Consider the following 26,417-nt stretch of genomic DNA (forward strand, 5'->3'; position numbering starts at 1 on the left):
TTTTTCAAGTTTTCAGCTTTTCTTCTCTGGTTCCCTATCTTTGTGGTTTTACAGCATTTTTGATGCTGGTGACCTACAGATGGGGTTTTGGTGTGGATGTCCTTCTTGTTGATGTTGATGCTATTCCTTTCTGTTTGTTAGTTTTCCTTCTAACACTCAGGTCCCTCAGCTGCAGGTGTGTTTGAGTTTGCTGGAGGTCCACTCCAGACGCTGTTTGCCTGGGTATCACCAGTGGAGGCTGCAGAACAGCAAATATTGCAGAACCGCAAATATTACTGCCTGATCCTTCCTCCAGAAGCTTTGTCCCAGAGGGATACGCACCTGTATGAGGTGTCAGTCAGCCCCTTTTGGGAGCTGTCTCCCAGTTAGGCTACAAGGGGGTCAGGGACCCACTTGGGGAAGTAGGCTGTTGGTTCTCAGAGCTCAAACACCGTGCTGGGAGAACCATGCTCTCTTCAGACCTGTCAGACTGGGACATTTAAGTCTGCAGAAATTTCTGCTGCCTGGTGTTCAGCTATGCCCTGCCCCCAGAGCGGGGGTTTACAGAGGCAGCAGGCCTTACAGAGCTGTGGTGGGCTCTGCCCAGTTTGAGCTTCCCAGCCACTTTGTTTACCTACGCAAGCCTCAGGAATGGTGGACACCCCTCCCCCTGCCAGGCTGCTGCCTCCCAAGTCGACCTCAGACTGCCGCGCTAGCAGTGAGCAAGGCTCTGTGGGCATGGGACCTGTGGAGCCAGGCGCAGGATATAATCTCCTGGTGTACCGTTTACTAAGACCATTGGAAAAGCACAGTATTTGGTTAGCAGCCTCCCGATTTTCCAGGTACAGTCTGTCATGGCTTCCCTTTGCTAGGAAAGGGAAATCCCCCGACCCCTTGTGCTTCCCGGGTGAGGCGATGCCCTGCCCTGCTTCAGTTCACCCTCCTTGGGCTGTACCTACTGTCCAACCAGTCCCAATGAGATGAACCAGGTACCTCAGTTGTAAATGTAGAAGTCACCGTCTTCTGCGTTGATCATGCTGGGAGCCACAGACCAGAGCTGTTCCTATTCGGCCATCTTGGAACAGAATTGAGATTTGTTTTTTTCTTTGATTTATTTTTCCTTTTATTTTAGGTTCAGTGGTACATATGCAGATACAGTTGTGTCATGGGTTTTGTGGTAAATATGATTTCTTCATCTGGGTACTGAGCATAGTACTCAATAGTTATTTTTTGCTCCTATTGTACCTTTCACCCTCCACCCTCAAGTAGGTCCCCGTGTGTGTTGTTCTCCTCTTGGTGTCCATGAGTCTCATCATTTAGTTCACTCTTATAAGTGAGAACATACCGTATTTGGTTTTTTGTTCCTGCATTAGTTTGCTGAGAATAATGACTTCCAGCTCCATCCATGTTAATGCAAAAGACATAATCTCACTCTTTCGTAGGACTGCATAGTATTCCATTGTGTACATATACCACATTTTCTGTATTTAATCTGTCCTTGATGAGCATTTGGGTTCATTCCATGTCTTTGCTATTGTGAATAGTTTTGCAATGAACATTCATGTGCATATGTCTTTATGGCAGAATGATTTCTGTTCTTCTGGGTATACACCCAGTGATGGAATTGCTGGGTTGAATGGTAGTTCTGTTGTTAGCTGTTTGAGGAATCACCACGCTGCTTTCCACAATGGGTGAACTAATTTACACTTTCACCAACAATGTGTAAGTGCTCCCTTTTCTTCATAACCTTGTCAGTATCTGTCCTTTTCTGACTTTTTAATAAGAGCCATTCTGACTGGTGTGAGATGGTATCTCATTTTGGTTTTGATTTGTTTTTTCTCTAATGTTCAGTGATGTTAAGCTTTTATTATATGCTTTTTGGCCACCTGTATGTCCACTTTTGAAAAGTGTCTGTTCCTGTCCTATGCTCATCTTTTTTTGTGGTTGTTTTAAAACAGGTCTCACTCTGACACACAGGCTGGAGTGGTGTGGCACCGTCTCAGCTCACTGCACCCTCTGGCTCCTGGGCTCAGGTGATCCTCCCAGCTCAGCCTCCTGAGTAGCTGGGACTACAGGCTCATGTCTCCATGCCAGGCTAATATTTTCTAATTTTAGTAGAGACGGGTTTTTGCCATGTTACCCAGCCTGTTCTCAAATTCCTGGGCTCAAGCCATCCACCAGCCTTGGCTGCCCAACGTGCTGGAATTACAGGCATGAGCCATTGTGCTAAGCCCTTTACCCACTTTTTTATGGGTTTGTTTTTTCTTTCTTGTAAAGTTGTTGAAGTTTCTTATAGATTCTCAGATACTAGATCTTCTTCAGATACATAGTTTGGAAATATTTTCTCACATTCTGTAGGTGTGTTTGTAGTTCTCTCATTCCAGCGTGTTTCTAGTTTTGGATTTTACATTTAAGTCTTTAATCCATCTTGAATTGATTTTTGTATATGGTTTAAAGAAGGAGTTCAGTTTCAGTATTCTGCATATGGCTAGCCAGTTCTCCCAGCATCATTTCTTGAACAGGGAGTCTTTTCTTCATTGCTTGTTTGGTCAGATTTGTTGAAGATCAGATAGTTGTAGGTATATGGCCTTATTTCTGGGGTCTCCATTCTGTTCCATTGGTCTAGGTGTCTGAGACCACCATGTTTGGCAGGCTGGTCTCCAGTTATCTTCTGACCTCATGATAGGCCTGCCTCAGCCTCCCAAAGTGCTGGAATTACAGGTGTGAGCCACCATGCCCAGCCCCTTTGCCCACTTTTTAATGGAGTTGTTTGTCTTTTCTTGCAAAGTTACTGAAGTTCCTTGTAGATGCTAGATATAAGACCTTTTTCAGATACAAAATTTTCACATATTTTCTCCCATTCTGTAGATTGTCTGTTGACTCTGTTGGTAGTTTCTGTTGCTGTGCAGAAGCTCTTTAGCTTAAATAAATCCACTGTCAATTTTTGCTTTTCTTGTGATTGCTTTTGGCATGTTTGTCATAAAACTTTTTTCCATTTCTACATTCAGAATGATATTGCCTATGTAGTCTTCCAGGGTTTTTATAGTTTTGCATTTACATTTAAGTCTTTAACCCATATTGAGTTGATTTTTCTATATAATGTGAGGAAGAAGTTCAGTTTCAATCATCTGCATATGACTACCCAGTTACTCAGAACCATTTCTTGAATAGGAAATCCTTTTTACATTGCTTGTTTGGTCAGCTTAGTCGAAAGTCAGATGGTTGTAGGTGTGCGACCTTATTTCTGGGCTCTCTCTTCTGTCCCACTGGTCTGTGTGTCTATTTTTGTACCAGCACCATACTGTCCAGTTACTGTGGCCCCGTAGTACAGTTTGATGTTGGGTAATGTGATGTTTCCAGCTTGGTTCTTTTTGCTTAGAATTGTCTTGGTTATTCAACTCATTCTTGGTTCCATGTGTATTTTAAAATAGTTTTTTCTAATTCTATGAAGGATTTCATAGGTAGTTCAATAGAAATAGCATTGAATCTGTACATTTCTTTGGGCAGTATGGCTGTTTTAATGATAATGACTCTTGCTATCTAAGAGCAGGGGATGTTTTTCCATTTGTTTGGATCATCTCTGGTTTTTTAAGCAATGTTTTGTAATTCTCAGGGTAACAATCTTACACCTCCTGGTTAGCTGTATTTCTAGGTATTTTATTCTTTTTATGGCAATCGTGAATGAAACTGCAGTCCTAATTTGGCCCTGTGCTTCACTGTTGTTGGCATATAGGAGTTCTAGTGATTTTTGCACATTGATTTTGTGTCCTGAAACCAGCTTAAGAATCGTTAGGGTGGTGACTATGATATTTTCTAGATATGGAATCAGGTCTGCAAACAGGGATTGTTTGACCTCTCTTTCTGTTTGGATGCCCTTTCTTTCTTTCTCTTGCCTGATTGCTGTGGCCAGGACTTCAACACTATGTTGAAGAGGAGGGGTGAGAGAGGGCACTGCAGAAATCGTGGTCTGAAAATCCAAATTCAATTCCTGCTCCATTCATCATACAGTTTTTGAGGTGTGATTTATCAAATACAAAACAGAACAAAACAAAAAATTTCTCTGTTAATTCTGCCTTATTGGCCGCTCACTTGCAAATACAGGCCCATAAGCACCAGATCTCAGCACCACGGACAGCACCACAGAAGAAACACAGCTTTGGGAGACTTGGACATCAAGGACAACATTGTCAAAGAGTAGATTTATTCTTTGGGGGCTCTCAGCAAAAACAGAAAAGCCCTAAAGACCTTTCAGTAGGTAAGCTTTTAGAGTGCAGAAATAACCTACTGTGTTTTGAGCAATGATGTATTTGCTGGGAGAAGACCATGAATTTGGGTTGACAAGCATGAAAGAGACATTGAGTAAGTCTCCAGAGGCAAATAAAAAATCGTTTGTTCAACATTGGTTCCTTGGCTCTATGTCTTCTCTTTTTATCTGAGACATCACTCCTGGCCACCATGAGCATAGGGTAGTAGCTGGTGTGAAGATGAGTGTAACAAATGGCCTAAATGAGCTGAACTGAACTGGTAACTATCAGTCAAGAAGAGGCAGTCACTGTGTGTTTGTATAGTAGGGGCATCATGTAGGACACTGTAGGTTATTCAAATACAATGGGCATCATCCAGCGACATGTAGATATGAAATCAAATTCATGTTCTGCTCAGAAATTCATAGGTTCCAAGATAGTTTTTATCCACTCAGAGCAAGAATTGCCTAATTCCCCAAGAAATGATTTCCATGCTGATGAGGGGCCTATGAACCATCATCAGAATAAAGAGGTGACCAAAACTATGAGAGGGATGATATAAGGAGGAAAGTGTACCTAACAAGAACCTGAGACTTTCCAGTGAAAGTGGAGGGAATTTCAGTTTATACAGGAAAGCAACAAGAAAGAGAGGCATGAAGGTGTCATTTACTGTGCATTGATACCTCAAGGTATCTGGATATTAGCTTAAAGGAGGGCAAGGAGAGAGGCATACCCATGAGTAAGGTTGGAGTTGAACAAGCTGTGGCAATGAACATGGAAAGAGAGGATGAAGATGATCAAGTTGACACCTGTGATAGGCCCTGCAGACAAAGAGGCTATTTGTTGAGATCCTTTTCAATCTGCATTGTTTGGCTTTTAGGTAATATATTGTTTATCTTCTTGTAAACGGTTCTCTATTTGTGCTATGAACCAGATGACAACAGCTCTTATAGAGGGAAAAGGGCTGTCATTGTTCCTACTTGGTAGGAGTTCTAAGAAGCTGACAGTAGAAGGTGGAGCCAATTGTTGCAGAGAAACGTTTTCAGAGAAGATGAAAATAGGGGTCTTGCTGATTTCAGCAATGATGAACCAGTGACGGATGCCTATTTTTTTTTGTTGTTTGTATTGGTTTCTTTGTTTTAATTTTTATTCATGTACAAAAGGCTAGCACGATTTCTTTCACTGAGTGGATGCCTTGCTTATTAATTCAAGGAACATCACTTAATCCAACTTAAAGAGACCTATATCCTTTAAGTACATATGGAAACAGAAGCGGCACATATCAAGACAATATTTTCAGACAAGGCGATGCTGGTTTGAGCAGATGTAACAAGGGTGAGAACCCTGGCTGATTTTTTTTTGTGGGTGGCTCCAGTAGAGCTGTTGGTGACCCATCTTGCTTTCAGGGTGCTGCTTATTATCTTTTGCCCCTCTAAAATAAGTGTGTTCACTGCATTTTCCTACATCTGTTTTAGTCTTGTATGTTTAATTTGTATAGGGCAGATAATGTATTTCTTTAGTGCTTATGTTGAAAGAAAGTGCACCTGATAATTTGTAGTCACTTCATGGACACCAGATCCTGATGGGATGGTAACATTGTGGACGTCAATCTGAGCCTGTTCCTATAAGTGTATTGCCTTCAGTGGTTCCTTACAGGATTAGTGCTTTTGGTATATGGGAAAAATGTAAGCCAGTGAGGACTGAATGGAAATAGTTGCCAAGGATGCTCCCTCATGACTACATGTCAAAATAACCACATCTTATGAAACCCCCCTCCCTTTGATTTGGGCTTGTGTATGGCTCAGTTTGATCAATATAATGTCATAGAAGTGACACTGTCCACCTTTCAAAGCCAGGTCCTATGATGCCTTGCACCTTCTTCCTGAGCCTTTTGGAAGGCTTTCTTTGGTGGCAGCCAATCATCATTCCTTAAGTCCAAGAACCATGAGACTCTTATGATTTGAGGGAATTCAAGGCATGAATGGGGAAGTGACGTAGGAAAGGAGATAATCAGCCAGCCCGTAGGTGTTCACCCAGCCCTCGTGTTGAGTCAGACATGAGTGAAGCATCCTCTGGAATCCCAAACTAAAAGACACTTCAGAAAACATGACTTTCACCACATGATCTACTACCCACATGAGTCCAGTTAACCAAGAAAGATCAGAGTAAATGATTTCTCTAAGCCAACATGTGTTGGGAGATTTGCTGTGCTGCAATGCCTAATGAAACAGCAGCAAAGCAAGGTCGGCTTACTGTGTCCATGTGTATGAATTGTGTCCATCCCAAAAATAAACTACATATTTTCTGATCTAAAACCATGACCACTTGTTTTTATTTTTATTTTTATTTTTATTTTTTTTGAGACGGAGTCTTGCTCTGTCGCCCAGGCTGGAGTGCAGTGGCCGGATCTCAGCTCACTGCAATCCACCTCCCGGGTTCACGCCATTCTCCTGCCTCAGCCTCCCAGTAGCTGGGACTACAGGCGCCCGCCACCTCGCCCGGCTAGTTTTTTGTATTTTTTAGTAGAGACGGAGTTTCACCGGGTTAGCCAGGATGGTCTCGACCTCGTGATCCGCCCGTCTCGGCCTCCCAAAGTGCTGGGATTACAGGCTTGAGCCACCGCGCCCGGCCGACCACTTGTTTTTAAACAGAAATCCCAGGATTCTGCCACATACTTTGGAAAAATCTCGCAATTATTATTATTATTTTTTAGTTTTTTAAAAAATTATACTTTAGTTCTGGGTTACATGTGCAGAACGTGCAGTTTCGTTACATAGATATACACGTGCCATGGTGGTTTGCTGCACCCATCAACCTGTCACCTACATTAGGTATTTCTCCTAATGTTATCCCTCCCCTAGCCCCTACCCCCAAACAGGCCCCGGTGTGTGATGTTCCCTTCCCTGTGTCCATGTGTTCTCGCTGTTCAACTCCCACTTATGAGTGAGAACATGTGGTGTTTGGTTTTCTGATCTTCTGATAGTTTGCAGACAATGATGGTCTCCAACTTCATCCATGTCCCTGCAAAGGACATAAACTCATCCTTTATTATGGCTGCATAGTATTCCATGGTGTATATGTGCCACATTTTCTTAATCCAGCCTATCATTGATTGACTTTTGGGTGGGTTCCAAGTCTTTGCTATTGTGAATAGTGCCGCAATAAACACACGTGTGCATGTGTCTTCATCGCAGAATGATTTATAATCCTTTGGATATATGCCCAGTAATGGGATTGCTGAGTCAAATGGTATTTCTAGTTCTAGATCCATGAGGAATTGCCACACTGTCTTCCACAATTGGGGTTCCTTAAGAGAAATCTTTTTTTTTTTTATTTTTTATTTTTTATTTTTTTTAATTTATTTATTATTATTATACTTTAAGTTGTAGGGTACATGTGCATAATGTGCAGGTTTGTTACATATGTATACTTGTGCCATGTTGCTGTGCTGCACCCATCAACTCGTCGTTTACATCAGGTATAACTCCCAATGCAATCCCTCCCCCCTCCCCCCTCCCCATGATAGGCCCCGGTGTGAAATCTTTGGACTCCTGTGATTCTCTAACTATTGCTTGGATTGAAATTTTCATGTGAGAAATCTGTCTTTTTGTAAAGCTCCTGCATGGCAGCCTGTACAGAGCCAGGCACCATGTTAACACACAATGAATATCCTGAAAATAATGGAAAGAATTAGGAAATTCCACGAGATGGTTCTTAAGTTACAAAATTTCTCCCCAAAGCCATGAGGTACATCTGTGTGGCTGTAAACAGCTACCTAACATTTTGGTGCAGTGAGTCATCTGAGATAGGGTAAAGATTTTGTCTCAGATTCTCTGATGTCAACAACGTGCTGTTGAAGGATGCTGTACCTAATGTCTTCTCAGGCATTCCGGGGACCTGGTCATTCACTCACGGAGTCACAGGAAGGTTTATCCTATTTGATTTCTGGATGCCTCCCATAAAGTTCCTCAGGGCCTCTTGGGGATGACCATTTCCTCTTTCCCTCTTAAAGCAAGAACCAAATTCTGGGAAGTTTGGTGATGTTTTAATGACTAACTGCAGGGAAAAGGGTGACGAGAGATCATGCTGTTAGCAGGCTCTGGGGATCCTATGGTCACATGGAAAGAGGGATTCCTCAACAATGAGGTGTGTGGTCGTCTCCCTCAATTGCAGACAGACATTGAGATCAGGGAAACATCTTCCCACACTTGCACAGTCTTCACAGAACATGGTGGAAGTGGATGGGCAAAGATGTAATGGTGTTGGCCATTTATTATTACCTACAAGAGGAAAAATGCCTCAGAAAGACAGTATGCCACCAAACAAACTTTCAGCCTTCTCTCCACTCTCGCCTAGTACCTACAACATCCCCTGAGAAAACTACTAGTTATGTAACTGAACCCAAGATTCACAGTTCTGTTAAGATTAACAATTTGAGAGACAGCTCACATTATTTCTAGTGTTTCCTCTCATTCCTCCAGCAAGGCTGTACCACTCTGTGTCACACTGTCTATGTTTGCTCAGCTTCCCATCTAGCGTAGAAAATCCCCATGGCTAGTCACTGTTTCATGAACTTGAATCCCTGCATCTTGTACAGGGATTCAAATAGGATTAACACTGATTATGTTCATTGAATGCATATATATCAGTTCCATGAACTATAACTGCCATTCCCTGCTGATGGCCCCGTTTCTCTTTGGAGTTGCCTAGATCTGGGCTGATGGTGGCCAAGAATAAAACTCAAGTGTTGGAGAGGTAGAACCGGACAAGTGTTGCAAAACATAGGCTATCATTCTGAACAGTTTCTAAGCATAGAAAGAGATCCCTCACTGGAATCTGAATAAAATGTGAATCTTTTGCCCTACTCATAAGAAAGGGCCAGAACATTTGTACATATTCTTCATTACTGAGGCTACAAAGTAACCTTCTATGTGTCAATTTGTTAAATTTAAAATGCACACATTTTCGAATCAGTTATTTCATTTCTTTGTGGTTATCTTTCAATATAAGTAAGGGAGGTGGATAAAACAAAAGAATTGACTAGAAGTCTTAATACAGCACCATTAGTGAGAGCAAAATATTGGAAATAACCTCAAGGCCCTTCAAAAGAGTGAAGATCAATAATTTTGGGTAATCCTTACAATGCAATATTATGCGTTCTTTAAAAACTGAGGAAGCACCATTAATAGATGATATCTTCAATATATATTATTTGACAACAAATCAACTCAGTTTTAAAGGTGTAATGTGTAGAGCAATGTATACTAGGATTTTCTTAAAAACAAATGAAATTATAGATCTATATGCTTCTATAAGCAACGATTTCCTATGGAAGGAGAGCAGAGCAGGGGTAATGCTCTCAGGAATAAGATTGGGTCCAGGAGTGAGACAAAGACTTAATTTTTCATTAACTAAACAATTTTATTCTTATGAATATTGTATTCATTCAGTGAAGTGAAAATTTAAATAGCAGCATAATTAGAAATGAATACAGTGGGAAAAGACAGAGGAGATTCTTCACCTTGGGGGAAATGCCAGATGAGCTGATACTGATCACGGTCAGATTTTGGAAAAGAGCTGAGGATGGCAGTGCGAGCAGAGGGTGCTCTGTGATAAAAAGCCTGGGGCAAGAGTAGTTATGAGAAATGGGTCCTGAAAAACTATTGGGCCAGGCCAGGGAGAGCTGCCTCCTGCTCTGAGAACCCATGGAGGCTGGATACCAGGAGCTCCTGGGCACTCACCGGGTATTCATTGTCCAGCACCAAGACGCTCAGATCAAATGGTTTGCCGTCCTCAAAGAACACATTGCAGCATTTCCCCTCACACTTCCAGGCCCCACACACGTGGCTGTCAATGACCAAACAATGGCCAAAGTGCACTCAGAAATGGAAGGCGATGTCTGAGTTCTCATTCATCCCAGTGTAGAATTCCACCTGCAGCTCTGGGTCACTGCTGAGAGCAAAGCACACAGAGTGTTGGGCAGACCCCTCCCTTGTGGGGCACACACTCAACACACACACAAATCCCTTCCTTCCTTTCCTCAAAGCAGAAGAAAGCCTCCCTGGTCTCGCTGGTGATACTGCAGGCCTGGTCCCTGTGGGGCTGTCTTAGCTCCTCATACATCCCCCAGGTGAGGAGAGGCTCTGCCCCTCACAAGGTGGAAAGTGAGCCACAGTCACTTACCTGGGCCTATGCCTTGTCCATTCCCTGAAAATTCTATGCCTCTTGATAAAGAGCCACAGCCCTAACCCCTGACTGTTCTCCTCCCCTAGGCTGCATGATTGACCGACAGTTCATCCACTGCAGGTCTCATGCCTGGTGCTGGAGGGTCTCCAGAACCTGCACCTGTATGGTGCCTCCATCCTGCCAACTAGACATTTCCACATCACTCACATGAGACCACCTCCTGAGTAAATATTCTCCTTTCTTTTCCACCCCTGTGCCATACAGTACTCACATGAAAGGGAGGATCAGTGTCCCTCTGATTTTCACGCAAGAACCAATGGACAAGGACACAGGCCTTCTGTGTGGCACCTGCTAGGGGATTGAGAGTGGGTGAAAGGGGCTGGGCCAGGTTCAGCTTCCTCTTTGGTGACAGATTCCCATGATGCAGAAAATTAGGGATCAACAGGCAAACTGTGAGGACTTCCCTCTTTCACCCTATCACAGTCAGAACTCCATATTCCTAAAGACACTAGGGTCTCGTAGTTAGGAGCTAGGATTCAGGAGCCAGGCTGCCTGGACTCCAGTCCTGATTCTGCCTCTTACTGGCAATGCCATTGTAGATCCATTACTTGAACTCTGCCTAATTTAGTTTCCCGGGTACAAAGGGGATTATTTAAAACTCTTTTTTCCTCTACTTTACTTTTTATTTTTTTGTCTTTATTAGTAATTCTTACTTTGAAGGGTTCCCATAGTCTGGATTCTTCTTTTCCACTCTGCCAGGGAAGAGATATCTACAGATCATACATTCTGCTCTCGTGAATGCTCACAAATGAGTCATTGGTAACTCCCAGTCCCCAAGATCCCCACCAGTTCTGCCATCCAGGATCCACATTGACATATATGAGAAGATACATGGGTGCTTCAGCAGAGGTCCTCATGTGTGAGGAGGAAACTTCACATGGACAGAAGGCCACGTGCATGTTCCCAGTTCAACACCTAGTCACATCCCAGCACACACACAACCACAGTCAAACAGAGCCACACCACTCACTGAGTCACACATGTCTGCTCACTGTCCGTATAAAGATGCTCATGCATTGGTCTGGGTGTGCTCACACACATACTCACATCACAGAGAGGAAGACAAAACACAGTCACCCTCTTACACTCAGGCACGTCCCAGCCATCCTGGTGGGCTCTCCACCTTTTACCTAAAGTAACATCATCTCAGCAGAGCTGACTCTCATCAGACACTATCACACCCTCACAGAGGGTTACACTGGTCCAGGATTCACACCCGACATCCCACAAACATCTCAGACACCATAGCCCCAGGGTCTCTTCCGCACACCCCCAATCTCAGTAAAGCATTCACAATAGAAACTCATATTTTCATCTCATAAAATCTCCCTTTTTCCACATTCTTTCATGTGACTTCAGATTACTGAAGGCTGTGCCTTTTTAACTCACAGGTAGTGGTGACATTTTTGCTTCCGTGGGTTGGCTCTTCTGAATTGTGTCCAGGCTTCCATGTGAATCCCTTGGAGTTGCAGCATTGAATGGTCCCTGTCAGCTCTGCCCTCTGGCTTCATTCCTGATTCCAAAGCCCTCTCAGCAAGAATTCGCCACAGGGTGAGAAGGGGTAAGGTGTCGGAAACAGACTCAGTCACAACCACACTTGTTTGCAAGCCTGTGTCTATGATGCAGCAGAAATGACAGTGGGGGAGGCACCAGGGAGAAGAAGGGGTCACCAGGGAAACGCACAGATAAGGACGATGGAGTGAGAATGAGGGATTGTAAAGTCCAGCCTCCATGCCTCTCATTAAGCCTTCTCTCCACTGTGCAGAATCTACCAAGAAGGTGTGCATTTTCCTAATTTGTGCAATGGTAAAAATAGTGAGGATTCTGGTGGAAATTATTGGCAATGGAAGGTAACCCTTCTCTTTGCCTATAGAGGTTCTGGGAGAACACTGGCCTTGATCCTAAGCAGGACCTATGGAGGGAGGTAGAGAAAGCCCCTGTGTCCCCCTGATCCCACATTGGTCCCCTTGGCTCTGCTAGGTGAGGCCGGTTCCCATCTGCCTCTCACACAGCTGGGCTCTTAACTCCACCCTTTTCTTTTCTGAGTGTCCATGGGTATCAAAATTGGAGAAAGTTGAGATTCTTGTCTAGTTCTTGATTTGTGTGTTCCTTATTTCCAGACTGTGTGAGGACAGGAGCAGGTACAGGTGATTGGACTTCAGTCACAATGCAGTCTTCTTCAACTGGTGTGGAGGACTCAAGTTCTCTGTTCATGACGAAGGGAAACATCCTTAAAACATATATTAGAACTTAAAGATCAGGTGAATTAGAATTCCCTTTCTCCCTTGCTTCTTTCTCCCTCTTACTTCATTTTTCTCTTCAGTTTTATTGCCAGTGAATTTAAACCATTGATAGAAAAAATGTATCCCAGTTGCCAAAGAGATGTATATTATGATGAGTAACCTTTCTGAGGACCTGTCATAATGTTTTCCACAGCAGTCACACCATCTTACACTCCAAACAGCAATGTTCCAGGGTTCCAGTTTATCCACATCCTCACACTTGTTAGTTGTCATTTTTTAAGTAATAGCCATCCTAATGAATGTGAAGTGGTATCTTGTGGTGCTTTTGACTTTCATTTCCCTAATGACTCATGATGTTGGGTATATTTTCTTGTGCATATTGGTCATTTGCCTGTCGTTTATTTTTAATTTTGGTGGGTACATAGTAAGTGAATATATTTATGGGGTACGTAAGATATGATACAAGCATGCAAATCATCACATCGTGGAGAATGGGGCAACCATCCCCTCAAGCATTTATCCTTTCTGTTGCAAGCAATCCAATGATAGTTGTTTGGGTGTTTCAAAATGTAAAACTAAATGACTACTGGGTAAATAACAAAATTAGGCAGAAATAAATAAGTTCTTTGAAACCAATGAGAACAAAAACACCCCATACCAGAATCTCTGGGACACAGCTAAAGCAGTGTTCAGAGCGAAATTTATAGCACTAAATGCCCACAGGAGAAAGTCGGAAAGACCGAAAATCGACCCCCTAACATCAAAATTAAAAGAACTAGAGAAGCAAGGGCAAACAAATTCAAAAGCTAGCAGAAGACAAGATATAACTAAGATCAGAGCAGAACTGAAGGAGATAGAGACACAAAAAACCCTTCAAAAAATCAACTAATCCAGGAGCTGTTTTTTTGAAAGGATTAACAAAATAGATAGACCACTAGCCAGACAAATAAAGAAAAAAACAGAAAAGAAACAAATAGACACAATAAAAAAATGACAAAGGGGATATCACCACTGACCCCACAGATATACACACTACCATCAGGGAATACTATAAACACCTCTATGCAAATAAACTAGAAAATCTAGAAGAAATGGATAAATTCCTGGGCACATACACCCTCCCAGGACTAAACCAAGAAGAAGTCGAATCCCTGAAAAGATGAATAACAAGTTCGGAAGTTGAGGCGGTAATTAATAGCCTACCAACCAAAAAATGTCCAGGACCGGATGAATTCACAGCCAAATTCTACCAGAGTCACAAAGAGGAGTTGGTGCCATTCCTTCTGAAAGTATCCCAAACAATAGAAGAACAAGTACTCCTCCCTAACTCATTTTATGAGGCCAGCACCATCCTGATACCAAAACCTCGCAGAGACACAACAACAACAAAAAACAAAAAGAAAAAAAAAAAGAAAATTTCAGGCCATTATCCCTGAAGAACATCGATGCTCAAATCCTCAATAAAATACTGGCAAACCGAATCCAGCAGCACATCAAAAAGCTTATCCACTATGATCAAGTTGGCTTCATCCCTGGGATGTAAGGCTGGTTCGACATACACAAATCAATAAATGTAATCCATCACATAAAGAGAACCAATGACAAAACCCACATGATTATCTCAATAGATGCAGAAAAGACCTTTGATAAAATTCAACACTCTTTCATGCTAAAAACTCACAATAAACTAGATACTGATGAAGGTATCTCAAAATAATAAGAGCTATTCATGACAAACTCACAGCCAATATCATACTGACTGGGCAAAAGCTGGAAGCATTCCCTTTGAAAACCAGCACAAGACAAGAATGCCCTCTCTCACCACTCCGATTCAACATAGTATTGGAACTTCTGGCCAGGGCAATCAGGCAAGAGAAAGAAATACATTGTATTCAAATAGGAAGAGAGGAAGTCAAATTGTCTGACTCCATTCTATGGTTCTTGCTCTCTCCTGTTTCTTCAAATTTCATATCATTCATTAGGGTTTACGTGAAAAAATAGAATATTTGATAAATATTAATTCCTCCAAAGAAAATATTTTTTTTTTGCCTACCCAAATTTAACCCAAGCCAATCTAAACTTCAAAACTGAACCAAACAAAAAGGAGAAAAACAAAAGAAAACCTCAAAAACATTTCTTTCAAGCTAGCTTTCCTTTCATTAGGAAAGTAAGTTCTCCAATTCCACAATACCATTCCAGGTACTCATTACAACTGCTGCCTTTATTGCATCAGGAGTTTGCCTCAACATTGCTTTAGGGCATATGAGGTCATTTTTCACTCCCTTGTTGTCGTTTACCCAGTATATGGGGGTTGTAATGTTTATCTCACTCCTTGGATGATTTCTGAAGACACAAGGTCTTGCTATGCTGCCCAGGCTGGCTATGAACTCCTGGGATCAAGTGATCCTCCTGCCTCAGCCTCTGAAGTGGTTGGGACTACAGGCCCACGCCACTGTGCCGGGCTGGGCATGTAAATTTGAAGTGAATGATTAAACATGCATCTAGTTGAAAACATGGCAGACCAGTAACAGAAAAGCTACAATGTGTTTTTTTTTTTTTTTTTGAGACGGAGTCTTGCTCTGTCGCCCAGGCTGGAGTGCAGTGGCCGGATCTCAGCTCACTGCAAGCTCCGCCTCCCGGGTTTATGCCATTCTCCTGCCTCAGCCTCCCGAGTAGCTGGGACTACAGGCGCCCGCCACCTCGCCCGGCTAGTTTTTTGTATTTTTTAGTAGAGACGGGGTTTCACCGTGTTAGCCAGGATGGTCTCGATCTCCTGACCTCGTGATCCACCCGTCTCGGCCTCCCAAAGTGCTGGGATTACAGGCTTGAGCCACCGCGCCCGGCCTTACAATGTGTTTTTGAAACTATAAAGTGAATGGTTTCTTGGGAAAAATTGTGAGTTTGAATATCCGTTGTTGAAATCAGAATAAACTATATTTCGCTTGCATATTCTTAAAATGAATTATTAAATTTTTCAGAAGTCAGTGTTATATAGAAATACCATTTTGCAATGTTAATCTGTGTGAATCTTTGGAGAAAGTGGTTTCATTATAGGTGCATAATGCACTCTCAATATTTTAAACAAATTGTTCACTCTTCCATTTAAGGTAAAACAGTTTCTTGTATAAAATGACCGGATGCATATAAAGAAATTATGTTGTCTTGTGCTTTTAACCCAATTTCAGTAATTACTATATCTCATGTTTATAATAGTTTTGTTAGATGAGAGGACCAAATGAAAGTATTTTATGTTTTCTCATAACTTTAGATTTTTATCATTGTGTAAATTATTTTGTTTTTAGCATTTCCTAACATGAATGCTTAATCATTTTTAAGTACACATAATTTCTTCTGTGCCATTTAAATAAAATATTTTATAACTTAAAAAAAATAAACCAAACCAAACCAAACAAAAACAAAAACAAAACGAAAAAAACCAACATTCCCAATAGGGAGGAAAGCAGTTCCAGTAAACCACCCTAACTAAAACCCCAATAGCTCAGGAAATGAATGAAAAAGAAGCCAATGTTTTTTTTTTTTTTTTGAGACGGAGTCTTGCTCTGCCGCCCAGGCTGGAGTACAGTGGCCGGATCTCAGCTCACTGCAAGCTCCGCCTCCCAGGTTTACGCCATTCTCCTGCCTCAGCCTCCCGAGTAGCTGGGACTACAGGCACCTGCCACCTCGCCCGGCTAGTTTTTTTTTTTTTGTATATTTAGTAGAGACGGGGTTTCACCGTGTTAGCCAGGATGGTCTTGATCTCCTGACCTCGTGATCCGCCCGTCTCGGCCTCCCAAAGTGCTGGGATTACAGGCTTGAGCCACCGCGCCCGGCCAAGAAGCCAATTTTTAAACGCATTTTAAGAGACCTATGAAAAACCAGGGCCAAACCTCTGTTACTCTAAACTGTCTATAATGAACCAAAAGCCAAGTAAGAATTTTGTAGCCTTTGTGGAAAGGCCAAGAGAGGCACTAATAGAGTACACCTCCTTATCCCCTAATTCAGTGGAGGAACAGCTCATTCTGAAAAAGAAGTTTATTATACAGGTAGTTCCCAATATTAAAAGAAAACTACCAAAGCAAGCTATAGGACCAAATAGCACCTCAGAGAGCCTCCTGAAGGTGGCGACTTTTTTCTTGTATAATAGGGACCAGGAAGAGTCCCCAAAAAGGGGAAAATTTCCGGAGAACAACAGAGACTTCAGCAGCAGCTTTGCAAGCTTGCAAAGTCCAGAATTCCCAAAGTGCATCCCCTAGTTGCTATTGGCATGGCAGACCACGGCATTTTTAAAACAAATACCCAGGCAGCAAGATGAAGCAACCTCAACCCTGTCCAGGCTGTGGCAAAAACCACAGGAAACAGAACTGCCCCCAGAGGCAGAGGTCACTGGGTTCAAAACCAGTCTCACAGGTGGTTCAGCAGGACTGATGGATCCGAGGGCTTCAACCTTAGCTCCAGGGGCTCAAGTTGCCAGTATAGCACAGGATCCCCGGATAATTCTGGAAATTGAAGGTAGGAAAGTAAACCTCCTTCTAAACACTAGAGCCTATCTCTCTCTTCTCTCTAATCCAGGCCTCCCTTTTAAGATAGCACAACTGTAAGATACATCTCAGGAAAAACTCGAATCCAATAGTCTTCTCAACCTTAGTTGTAGTTAGAAAGACTTATTTACACGTGCTTCCGAGTCATTGTCATAATAGCTCTACTAGTCAGAAAAGCCTCCAAGTTAACCCTAGGAAATAATTCAACTGTTTACAGCCCACATAATGTGGCAGGATCACTGTCCTCTAAGGGGAGCTCTTAGCTAGCAAACAGCCGGTAAAGCAAGAAGTAGATAAGGCAGGATAAGCAGTAGTCACTCTCCCCAAACACAAGCCCTCAATTAGCTGAGCTAATACCTCTTACAAGAGCACTTAAGTTAAGCAAGGAAATAGTAGCTAACATTTCTACTAACTCCAAGTGTGCTTTCCTAATTTTCCATGCTCATGCTGCCATTTAAAAGAAAAGGCATTTTCTTACCACTAATGAATCTCCTACAAAACATCACCGGGAAGTTAACAGGTTACTATCCTTACATTTTCTTACACATGAAATAGCAGGGATGCATGGTAGGGAACGTCAAAAGAGAACAAATAAGGTAGCCAAAGGAAATAAATTAGCGGATCAGCCAGCTAATCCAGAGGCAAGGAAGCCTCAAGGCATTAACACAACTAGCAAAAGCCCAAAGAAATAAAACCACCTCTATTTAACCCAGGAAATTTAGTCTTTCTTTTTCCTTCAGCCAAGCTGGGAAGGGACTTACATTGTTTTTATTTCAACCCTGTTGGAAGTAAAATTTACAGGAATCAACTCCTGAATACATCTCACTCAAGCCTAAAAAGCTGAGGGAGCAACCCCTGACAGTCCAGAGAATCATCCAGAATATCAATTGTGGAAAAATAAAAAATCATAAGCTAAAAATCACAAAAATTAAGAAACTGACTAAGGGCTACTCATCTTACTCAATCCCACATTTACTTAAACAGATAATATTTGTCATTTCCACACTTTACTCTCAAAATTTGCCACCAAATAATAAAACTCATTTTTAATTCATATTTGCAGGAAATTTTATTGCTACATGAAATTGCAATTGTAACTCTGTAAATCCCCAAAGGGAAATGTTTTACCTTGGGCAAGTAAGGTTTTAAATAATTTTTTTTACTACACCAGTCTTGTGGCAATTGTTACAGTCACGCTACTATTTGCAATAAAACTATACACTGTGGCACCCATAATGTGGAATTCTGGTTGCAAAATTCTAATTCGTGCTCCATGAGAATCTAATGCCGGCTGATCTGTCAGGAGGCCACTCATGGGGTAGTGCTTACCTGCTGCTCACTTCCTGCTGTGTGGCTCCATTCCTAACAGGTCACAGATTGTTACTGGTCTGTGGCTTGGGGGTTGGGGACCCCTGCTCTAGGGTATATCCCTTTCAGGGTTCCAACTAAAAGCCTAACTCTCTCTCTCACTTGGCAGGCACCAACGTACAATTTTTGTATCTTCAGATCCACAAGACTGATAGAAGTTCTACTCTGCCACCACGTAAGAATCAACATCTAATTTACAGTACTATTTTAATTTTCCCAGTTGTATAAAAGCATGTCCTTTAGAGCTGTTTTAAAATCCATCACTTAATCAGGTTTCATGTACTTTGTTGCTATGCTTCTTTAGTCTGTTTTAAACCAGAACATTCTGCCTGCCTTGTTATGACATTTTTGACGCCTTTTGAATTTGTCATATATGATGCTCCAAAAATGAAAATGAGCTTGGTGTGTATGAGAAATTGAAAGGAGGTCAGTATATCAGATTTTTCTTGTACCACATGATATCCTTTCAGCCCCACCTCTTCATCCAGCCATTACTAAGTTGACCAGATCTAGAGAGTTTTTCACTAGCTTCATGCGGGTGCACACTGACAGTGCCTTTCCTTAGTATCTATCTTTCCAGTACCTTCCTCTTTCCAGCACTGGGCTTCTTTGAGATGGTGGAATATGACCCTTGCAGAAATACTCTCAGCAGCTATGCATCTGCAAACCAAAATCGTGGGAGATTTAATGCCAATAAGATGACTTTTTAACAACTGGGGATGGGGACAGATGGATTAATACTTCCTTTCATCTTCTGGGCACACAGTACTAAGAAATATTTCATATTTGGTGGAGAAGGCTGGAAACAAACTTTAGGCCAGAAAAAGCCATAGAAAGAAGCTGGATCCTTATTATGAGAACCTGTATCTCTTATTGGGCAGATTACAATAAAAATCCATTGCTGGCCGGGCGCGGTGGCTCAAGCCTGTAATCCCAGCACTTTGGGAGGCCGAGACGGGCGGATCACAAGGTCAGGAGATTGAGACCATCCTGGCTAACACGGCGAAACCCCGTCTCTAGTAAAAACACAAAAAATTAGCCGGGCGAGGTGGCGGCGCCTGTGGTCCCAGCTACTCGGGAGGCTGAGGCAGGAGAATGGCGTGAACCCGGGAGGCGGAGCTTGCAGTGAGCTGAGATCTGGCCACTGCACTCCAGCCTGGGCGACAGAGCGAGACTCCGTCTCAAAAAAAAAAAAAAAAAAATCCATTGCTGATAACTGATGTGGTGATTACCCATGGCATACTTAGTATCACAATTACTAAGAATAGTCACCTGTGCTTTATGGGCAGAAAGTGCTGAGAGAAGGTGAAGGACTCCAGTAGCTGTGGCACTGGAATGGTAGGGGTACGATGGTAATCATAGGATTGTGGATGTACTTGTTTTGGTTTTAACTGCATTGGAATTCTTTTTTAAAAAAGAAAAAAGGGCTGGGCGCAGTGGCTCACGCCTGTAATCCCAGCACTTTGGGAGGCCAAGGTGGGTGGATCACAAGGTCGAGAGATCGAGACCATCCTGGCCAACATGGTGAAACCCCATCTCTACTAAAAAATACAAAAATTAGCTGGGCATGGTGGCACGTGCCTGTAGTCCCAGCTACTCGGGAAGCTGAGGCAGGAGAATGACTTGAACCTGGGAGGCGGAGGTTGCAGTGAGCCGAGAGTGTGCCACTACACTCCAGCTTAGCAACAGAGCGAGACTCCATCTCAAAAAAAAAAAAAAAAAAAAAAAAAAGAAAAAAGAATGAAAGAAAGAAGGAAAGAAAAAGAGGGACACATTAACGCCCACCAACTACCAATTCAAGGCACATTTGGAACACTAGATGTTCCTGGTGATAGCATTTAAAGAAACCCTCACATCCTGCAAGCACAGGGAAGAGAGTGCTGAAACTCATATGGAGGATCTAATTTCAAAAAACGTGGCATACCTGCAAAGGAAAATGACTGCATGGTCCCAACAACTCCCAGATGTCAAAGTTAATGTTGTGATAGTGAAACTACAGTAATCAGAATACATTGATATTGGCTTAAAAATAAACGTATAGACCATTGGAACAGAATTGAGAGTCCAGAAATAAACCTAAACATCCACTGTAAATTGACTTCAACAAGGGTACCAAGACCATTCAATGTGGGAAGGAACTGTCTCTTGAATAAATGATTTTTGGTTTTGTTGGGGTTTTTTTGTTTGTTTGTTTTTAAGTTTTATTTTAAGCTTTATGTTCAGGGGTACATGTGCAGGATGTGCAAGCTTGTTATACAGGTAAACCTGTCATGGAGTTTTGTTGTACTGAATATATACATGTAAAAGAATGAAGCTGGACTCTCACCTTATACCATATACAAAAATTAACTCAAAATGTGTACCCGGTACATTTCATTGCGACTGGACAGTGGGTGCACCCCACGGAAGGCGAGCCGAAGCAGGGTGGGACATCACTTCACGTGGGAAGTGCAAGGGGTTGGGGAATTATCCCCTCTACCCAAGGGAAGCATTGAGGGACTGTGCCTGAGGAATGCAGAGCTCCAGCCCAGATTCTGCACTTTTCCCAGTCTTTGCAACCCGCCGACAAGGAGATTCCCTCTGATACCTACACCACCAGGGCCCTGGGTTTCAAGCACAGAAGCAGAAGTTTTTTTTTTTTTTTTTTTCCCATACCCCAGTGGTGCCTGGAATGCCAGTGAGACAGAACCATTCACTCCCCTGGAAAGGGGGCTGAAGCCAGGGAGCCAGACTCACTGGGAAAGGAGGCTGAAGCCAGGGAGCCAAGTGGTCTAGTTTGGCGGGTCTCACCCCCATGGAGCCCAGCAAACTAAGATCCACTGGCTTGAAATTCTCCCAGCCAGCAAAACAGTCGGGGCGTCTGCCATTGCTGAGGCTTGAGTAGGTAGTTTTCCCCTGATAGGGTAAGGTCACCGGGAATTTCTAAAGGGGCAGAGCCCACCACAGCTCAGCAAGGCCACTGCAGAAGGGTATCTCTGAAAAAAAAGGCAGCAGCCCCAGGCAAGGATTTATAGATAAAACCCCCATCTCCCTTGGACAGAGCACCTGGGAGAAGGGGCGGCTGTGGGTGCAGCTTTAGCAGACTTAAACGACCCTGCCTGATGGCTCTGAAGAGAGAAGCAGACCTCCCAGCACAGCATTCAAGCTCTGCCAAGGGTCAGACTGCCTACTCAAGTGGGTCCCTGACCTCTGTGCCTCCTGACTGGGAGACACCTCTCAGTGACACCTCATACAGGAGACCTCTGGATGACATCTAGCAAGGGTCCTGCTAGGACGAAGCATCCAGACGAAAGAACAGGCAAAAATCTTTGCTGTTCTGCAACCTCCACTGGTGATACCCAGGCAAACAGGCTCTGGAGTGGACATCCAGCAAACTCCAGCAGACCTGCACCAGAGGGGACTGACTGTTAGAGGCCCCACCTGAAGGTCACCAACATCAGAGACCAAGGTAGATAAATCCGCGAAGATGGAGAAAAACCAGCGCAAAAAGGTTGAAAATTCAAAATACCAGAACGCCTCTTCTCCTCCAAAGGATCACAACTCCTCGCCAGCAAGAGAACAAAACTCGTCGGAGAACGAGTTTGACGAGTTGACAGAAGTAGGCTTCAGAAGGTGGGTAATAGCAAACTCCTCCGAGCTAAAGGCGCATGTTCTAACCCAATGTAATTAAGCTAAGGACCTTGAAAAAAGGCTAGATAATTGCTAACTAGAATAACCAGTTTAGAGAAGAACATAGATGACCTGATAGAGCTGAAAAACACAGCATAAGAACTTCGTGAAGCATAAACAAGTATTAATAGCTGAATCGATCGAGTGGAAGAAAGGATATCAGCAATTGAAGATCAAGTTTATGAAATGAAGTGAGAAGAGAAGATTGCAGAAAAAGAATGAAAAGGAGCGAACAAAGCCTCCAAAAATTTGGGATCATGTGAAAAGACCAAATCTACATTTGATTGATGTACCTGAAAAGTGTTGAGGAGAATGGAACCAAGTTGGAAAACACTCTTTAGGATATTATGGAGGAGAATTTCCCCAACTTAGCAAGACAGGCCAACATTCAAATTCAGGAAATACAGATAACATCACAATGAAACTCCTCAAGAAGAGTAACCCCAAGACACATAGTCGTCAGATTCACCAAGGTTGAAATGAAGGAAAAAATGTTAAGGACAGCCAGAGAGAAAGGCTGGGTTACTCACAAAGGGAAGCCCATCAGACTAACAGTGGATTTCTTGTCAGAAACCCTACAAGCCAGAAAAGAGTGGGTGCCAATATTCAACATTCTTAAATAGAAGAATTTTCAACCCAGAATTTCATATCCAGCCAAACTACACTTCATAAGTGAAGGAGAAATAAAATCTTTTACAGACAAGCAAAAGCTGAGAGATTTTGGCACCACCAGGCCTGCCTTACAAGAGCTCATGAAAGAAGTATTAAGCATGGAAAGAATAACCAGTACCAGCCACTGCAAAAACATACCAAATTGTAAAGACCATTGACACTATGAAGAAACTACATCAACCAATGGGCAAAATAACCAGCTGGCATCATAATGACAGGATCAAATTAATGCATAACAATATTAACCTGAAATGTAAATGAGCTAAATGTCCCAATTAAAAGACACAGAGAGGTGAATTGGATTAAGAGCCAAGACTCATCAGTATTCAGGAGACCCATCTCACCTGCAAAGACACACATAGGCCCAAAATAAAGGGATGGAGGAATATTTAACAAGCAAATGGAAAGAAAAAAAAAAAGAAGCGGGAGTTGCAATCCTGGTCTCTGATAAAACAGACTTTAAGCCAACAAAGATCAAAAGAGACAAAGAAGAGCATTACATAATGATAAAGGGATCAACGCAACAAGAAGAGCTAACTATCCTAAATATATATGCACCCAATACAGGAGTACCCAGATTCATAAAGCAAGTCCTTAGAGACTTACAAAGAGACTTAGACTCCCACACAATAATAGTGGGAGACTTTAACACCCCACTGTCAATATTAGGCAGATCAACGAGACAGAAAGTTAACAAGGATATCCAGGATTTGAACTCAGCTCTGCACCAAGCGGACCTAACAGACATCTACAGAACTCTCCACCCCAAATCAATAGAATATACATTCTTCTCAGCACCTCATTGCCCTTATTCTAAAACTGACCACATAGTTGGAAGTAAAGCACTCCTCAGCAAATGTAAAAGAACAGAAATTATAATAAACTGTCTTTCAGACCACAGTGCAATCAAACTAGAACTCAGGATTAAGAAACTCACTCAAAACAGCTCAACTACCTGGAAACTGAACAACCTGCTCCTGAATGACTACTGGGTACATAATAAAATGAAGGCAGAAATAAAGATGTTATTTGAAACCAGTGAGAACAAAGACACAACATACCAGAATCTCTGGGACACATTTAAAGCAGTGTATAGAAGGAAATTTATAGCACTAAATGGCCACAAGGGAAAGCAGGAAAGATCTAAAATCAACAATCTAACATCAAAATTAAAAGAACTAGAGAAGCAAGAGCAAACACATTCAAAAGCCAGCAGAAGGCAAGAAATAACTAAGATCAGAGCAGAATGGAAGGAGATAGAGACACAAAAAATGCTTCAAAAAATCAATGAATCCAGGAGCTGGTTCTTTGAAAAGATGAGCAACATTGATAGACTGGTAGCCAGACTAATAAAGAAGAAAAGAGAGAACAATCAGATGGATGCAATAAAAAATGATAAAGGGGATATCGTCACTGATCCCACAGAAATACAAACTACCATCAGAGGATACTATAAACACCTCTATGCAAATAAACTAGAAAATCTAGAAGAAATGGATAAATTCCTGGACACATACATCTTCCCAAGACTGAACCAGGAAGAAGTTGAATCCCTGAATAGACCAATCACAGGTTCTGAAATTGAGGCAATAATTAATAGCCTACCAATCAAAAAAAGTCCAGGACCAGACGGATTCACAGCTGAATTCTACCAGAGGTACAAGGAGAAGCTGGTACCATTCCTTCTGAAACCATTCCAATCAATAGAAAAAGAAGGAATGCTCCCTAATTCATTTTATGAGGCCAACATCATCCTGATACCAAAGCCTGGCAGAGACACAACAACAAAAAAAAGAGAATTTTAAACCAATATCCCTCATGAACATGGATGCAAAAATCCTCAATAAAATATTGGCAAACTGAATCCAGCAGCCCATCAAAAAGCCTATCCACCATGATCAAGTTGGCTTCATCCCTGGGTTGCAAGGCTGGTTCAACATATGCAAATCAATAAATGTAATCCAGCATATAAACAGAACCAAAGACAAAAACCACATGATTATCTCAATAGATGCAGAAAAGGTCTTTGACAAAATTCAACAATGCTTCATGCTAAAAACTCTCAATAAACTAGGTATTGATGGGACATATCTCAAAATAATAAGAGCTATTTATGACAAACCCACAGCCAATATCATACTGAATGGACAAAAACTGGAAGCATTCCCTTTGAAAACTGGCACACCCGGCCGGGCGCAGTGGCTCAAGCCTGTAATCCCAGCACTTTGGGAGGCCGAGACGGGTGGATCACGAGGTCAGGAGATCGAGACCATCCTGGCTAACACGGTGAAACCTCGTCTCTACTAAGAAATACAAAAAACTAGCTGGGCGAGGTGGCGGGCGCCTGTAGTCCCAGCTACTCGGGAGGCTGAGGCCGGAGAATGGCGTGAACCCGGGAGGCGGAGCTTGCAGTGAGCTGAGATCTGGCCACTGCACTCCAGCCTGGGCTACAGAGAGAGACTCCGTCTCAAAAAAAAAAAAAAAAAAAAAAAAAAAAAGAAAACTGGCACACCCTGTATTGGGTGCATATATATTTAGGATAGTCAGCTCTTCTTGTTGAATTGATCCCTTTACCATTATGTAATGGCCTTCTTTGTCTCTTTTGATCTTTGTTGGTTTAAAGTCTGTTTTATCAGAGACTAGAATTGCAACCCCTGCTTTTTTTTTTGTTTTCCATTTGCTTGATAGATCTTCCTCCATCCCTTTATTGTGAGCCTATGTGTGTCTCTGCACATGAGATGGTCTGCTGAATACAGCAGACTGATGGGTCTTGACTCTTTATCCAATTTGCCAGTTTGTGTCTTTTAATTGGAGCATTTAGCCCATTTACATTTAAGGTTAATATTGTTATGTATGAATTTGATCTTGTCATTATGATGTTAGCTGGTTATTTTGCTCATTAGTTGATGCAGTTTACTCCTAGCATCGATGGGCATTACAATCTGGCATGTTTTTGCAGTGGCTGGTACCAGTTGTTCCTTTCCATGTTTAGTGCTTCCTTCAGGATCTCTGGTAGGGCAGGCCTGGTGGTGACAAAATCTCTCAGCATTTGCTTGTCTGTAAGGGATTTTATTTCTCCTTCACTTATGAAGCTTAGTTTGGCTGGATATGAAATTCTTGGTTGAAAATTCTTTTCTTTAAGAATGTTGAATATTGGCCTCCACTCTCTTGTGGCTTGTAGAGTTTCTGCCAAGAGATCTGCTGTTAGTCTGATGGGCTTCCCTTTGTGGGTAACCCGAGCTGTCTCTCTGGCTGCTCTTAACATTTTTTCCTTCATTTCAACTTTGGTGAATCTGACAATTATGTGTCTTGGAGTTGCTCTTCTCGAGGAATATCTTTGTGGTGTTCTCTGTATTTTCTGAATTTGAATGCTGGCCTGCCTCGCTACACTGGGGATGTTCTCCTGGATAATACCCTGAAGAGAATTTTCCAACTTGGTTCCATTCTCCCCATCACTT

General features: G+C 42.4%; 2 protein-coding genes and 1 pseudogene across 2 annotated transcripts in view; 1 reads left to right on the plus strand and 2 right to left on the minus strand.

Moving 5' to 3' along the window:
• The window catches only part of PAF1 (PAF1 homolog, Paf1/RNA polymerase II complex component), a 231,254-nt gene that overhangs the window by 203,314 nt on the left and 1,523 nt on the right, over positions 1 to 26,417 (minus strand). The gene's annotated exons all lie outside the window — the stretch shown is intronic.
• LOC126942075 (endogenous retrovirus group K member 21 Gag polyprotein-like) overlaps positions 1 to 26,417 on the plus strand; it is a 129,349-nt pseudogene that overhangs the window by 30,377 nt on the left and 72,555 nt on the right.
• LOC126942104 (glycine cleavage system H protein, mitochondrial-like) overlaps positions 1 to 26,417 on the minus strand; it is a 290,077-nt gene that overhangs the window by 4,595 nt on the left and 259,065 nt on the right. The gene's annotated exons all lie outside the window — the stretch shown is intronic.

Source organism: Macaca thibetana, chromosome 19, assembly GCF_024542745.1.
Source record: "Macaca thibetana thibetana isolate TM-01 chromosome 19, ASM2454274v1, whole genome shotgun sequence".
Lineage (NCBI taxonomy): Eukaryota > Metazoa > Chordata > Mammalia > Primates > Cercopithecidae > Macaca > Macaca thibetana.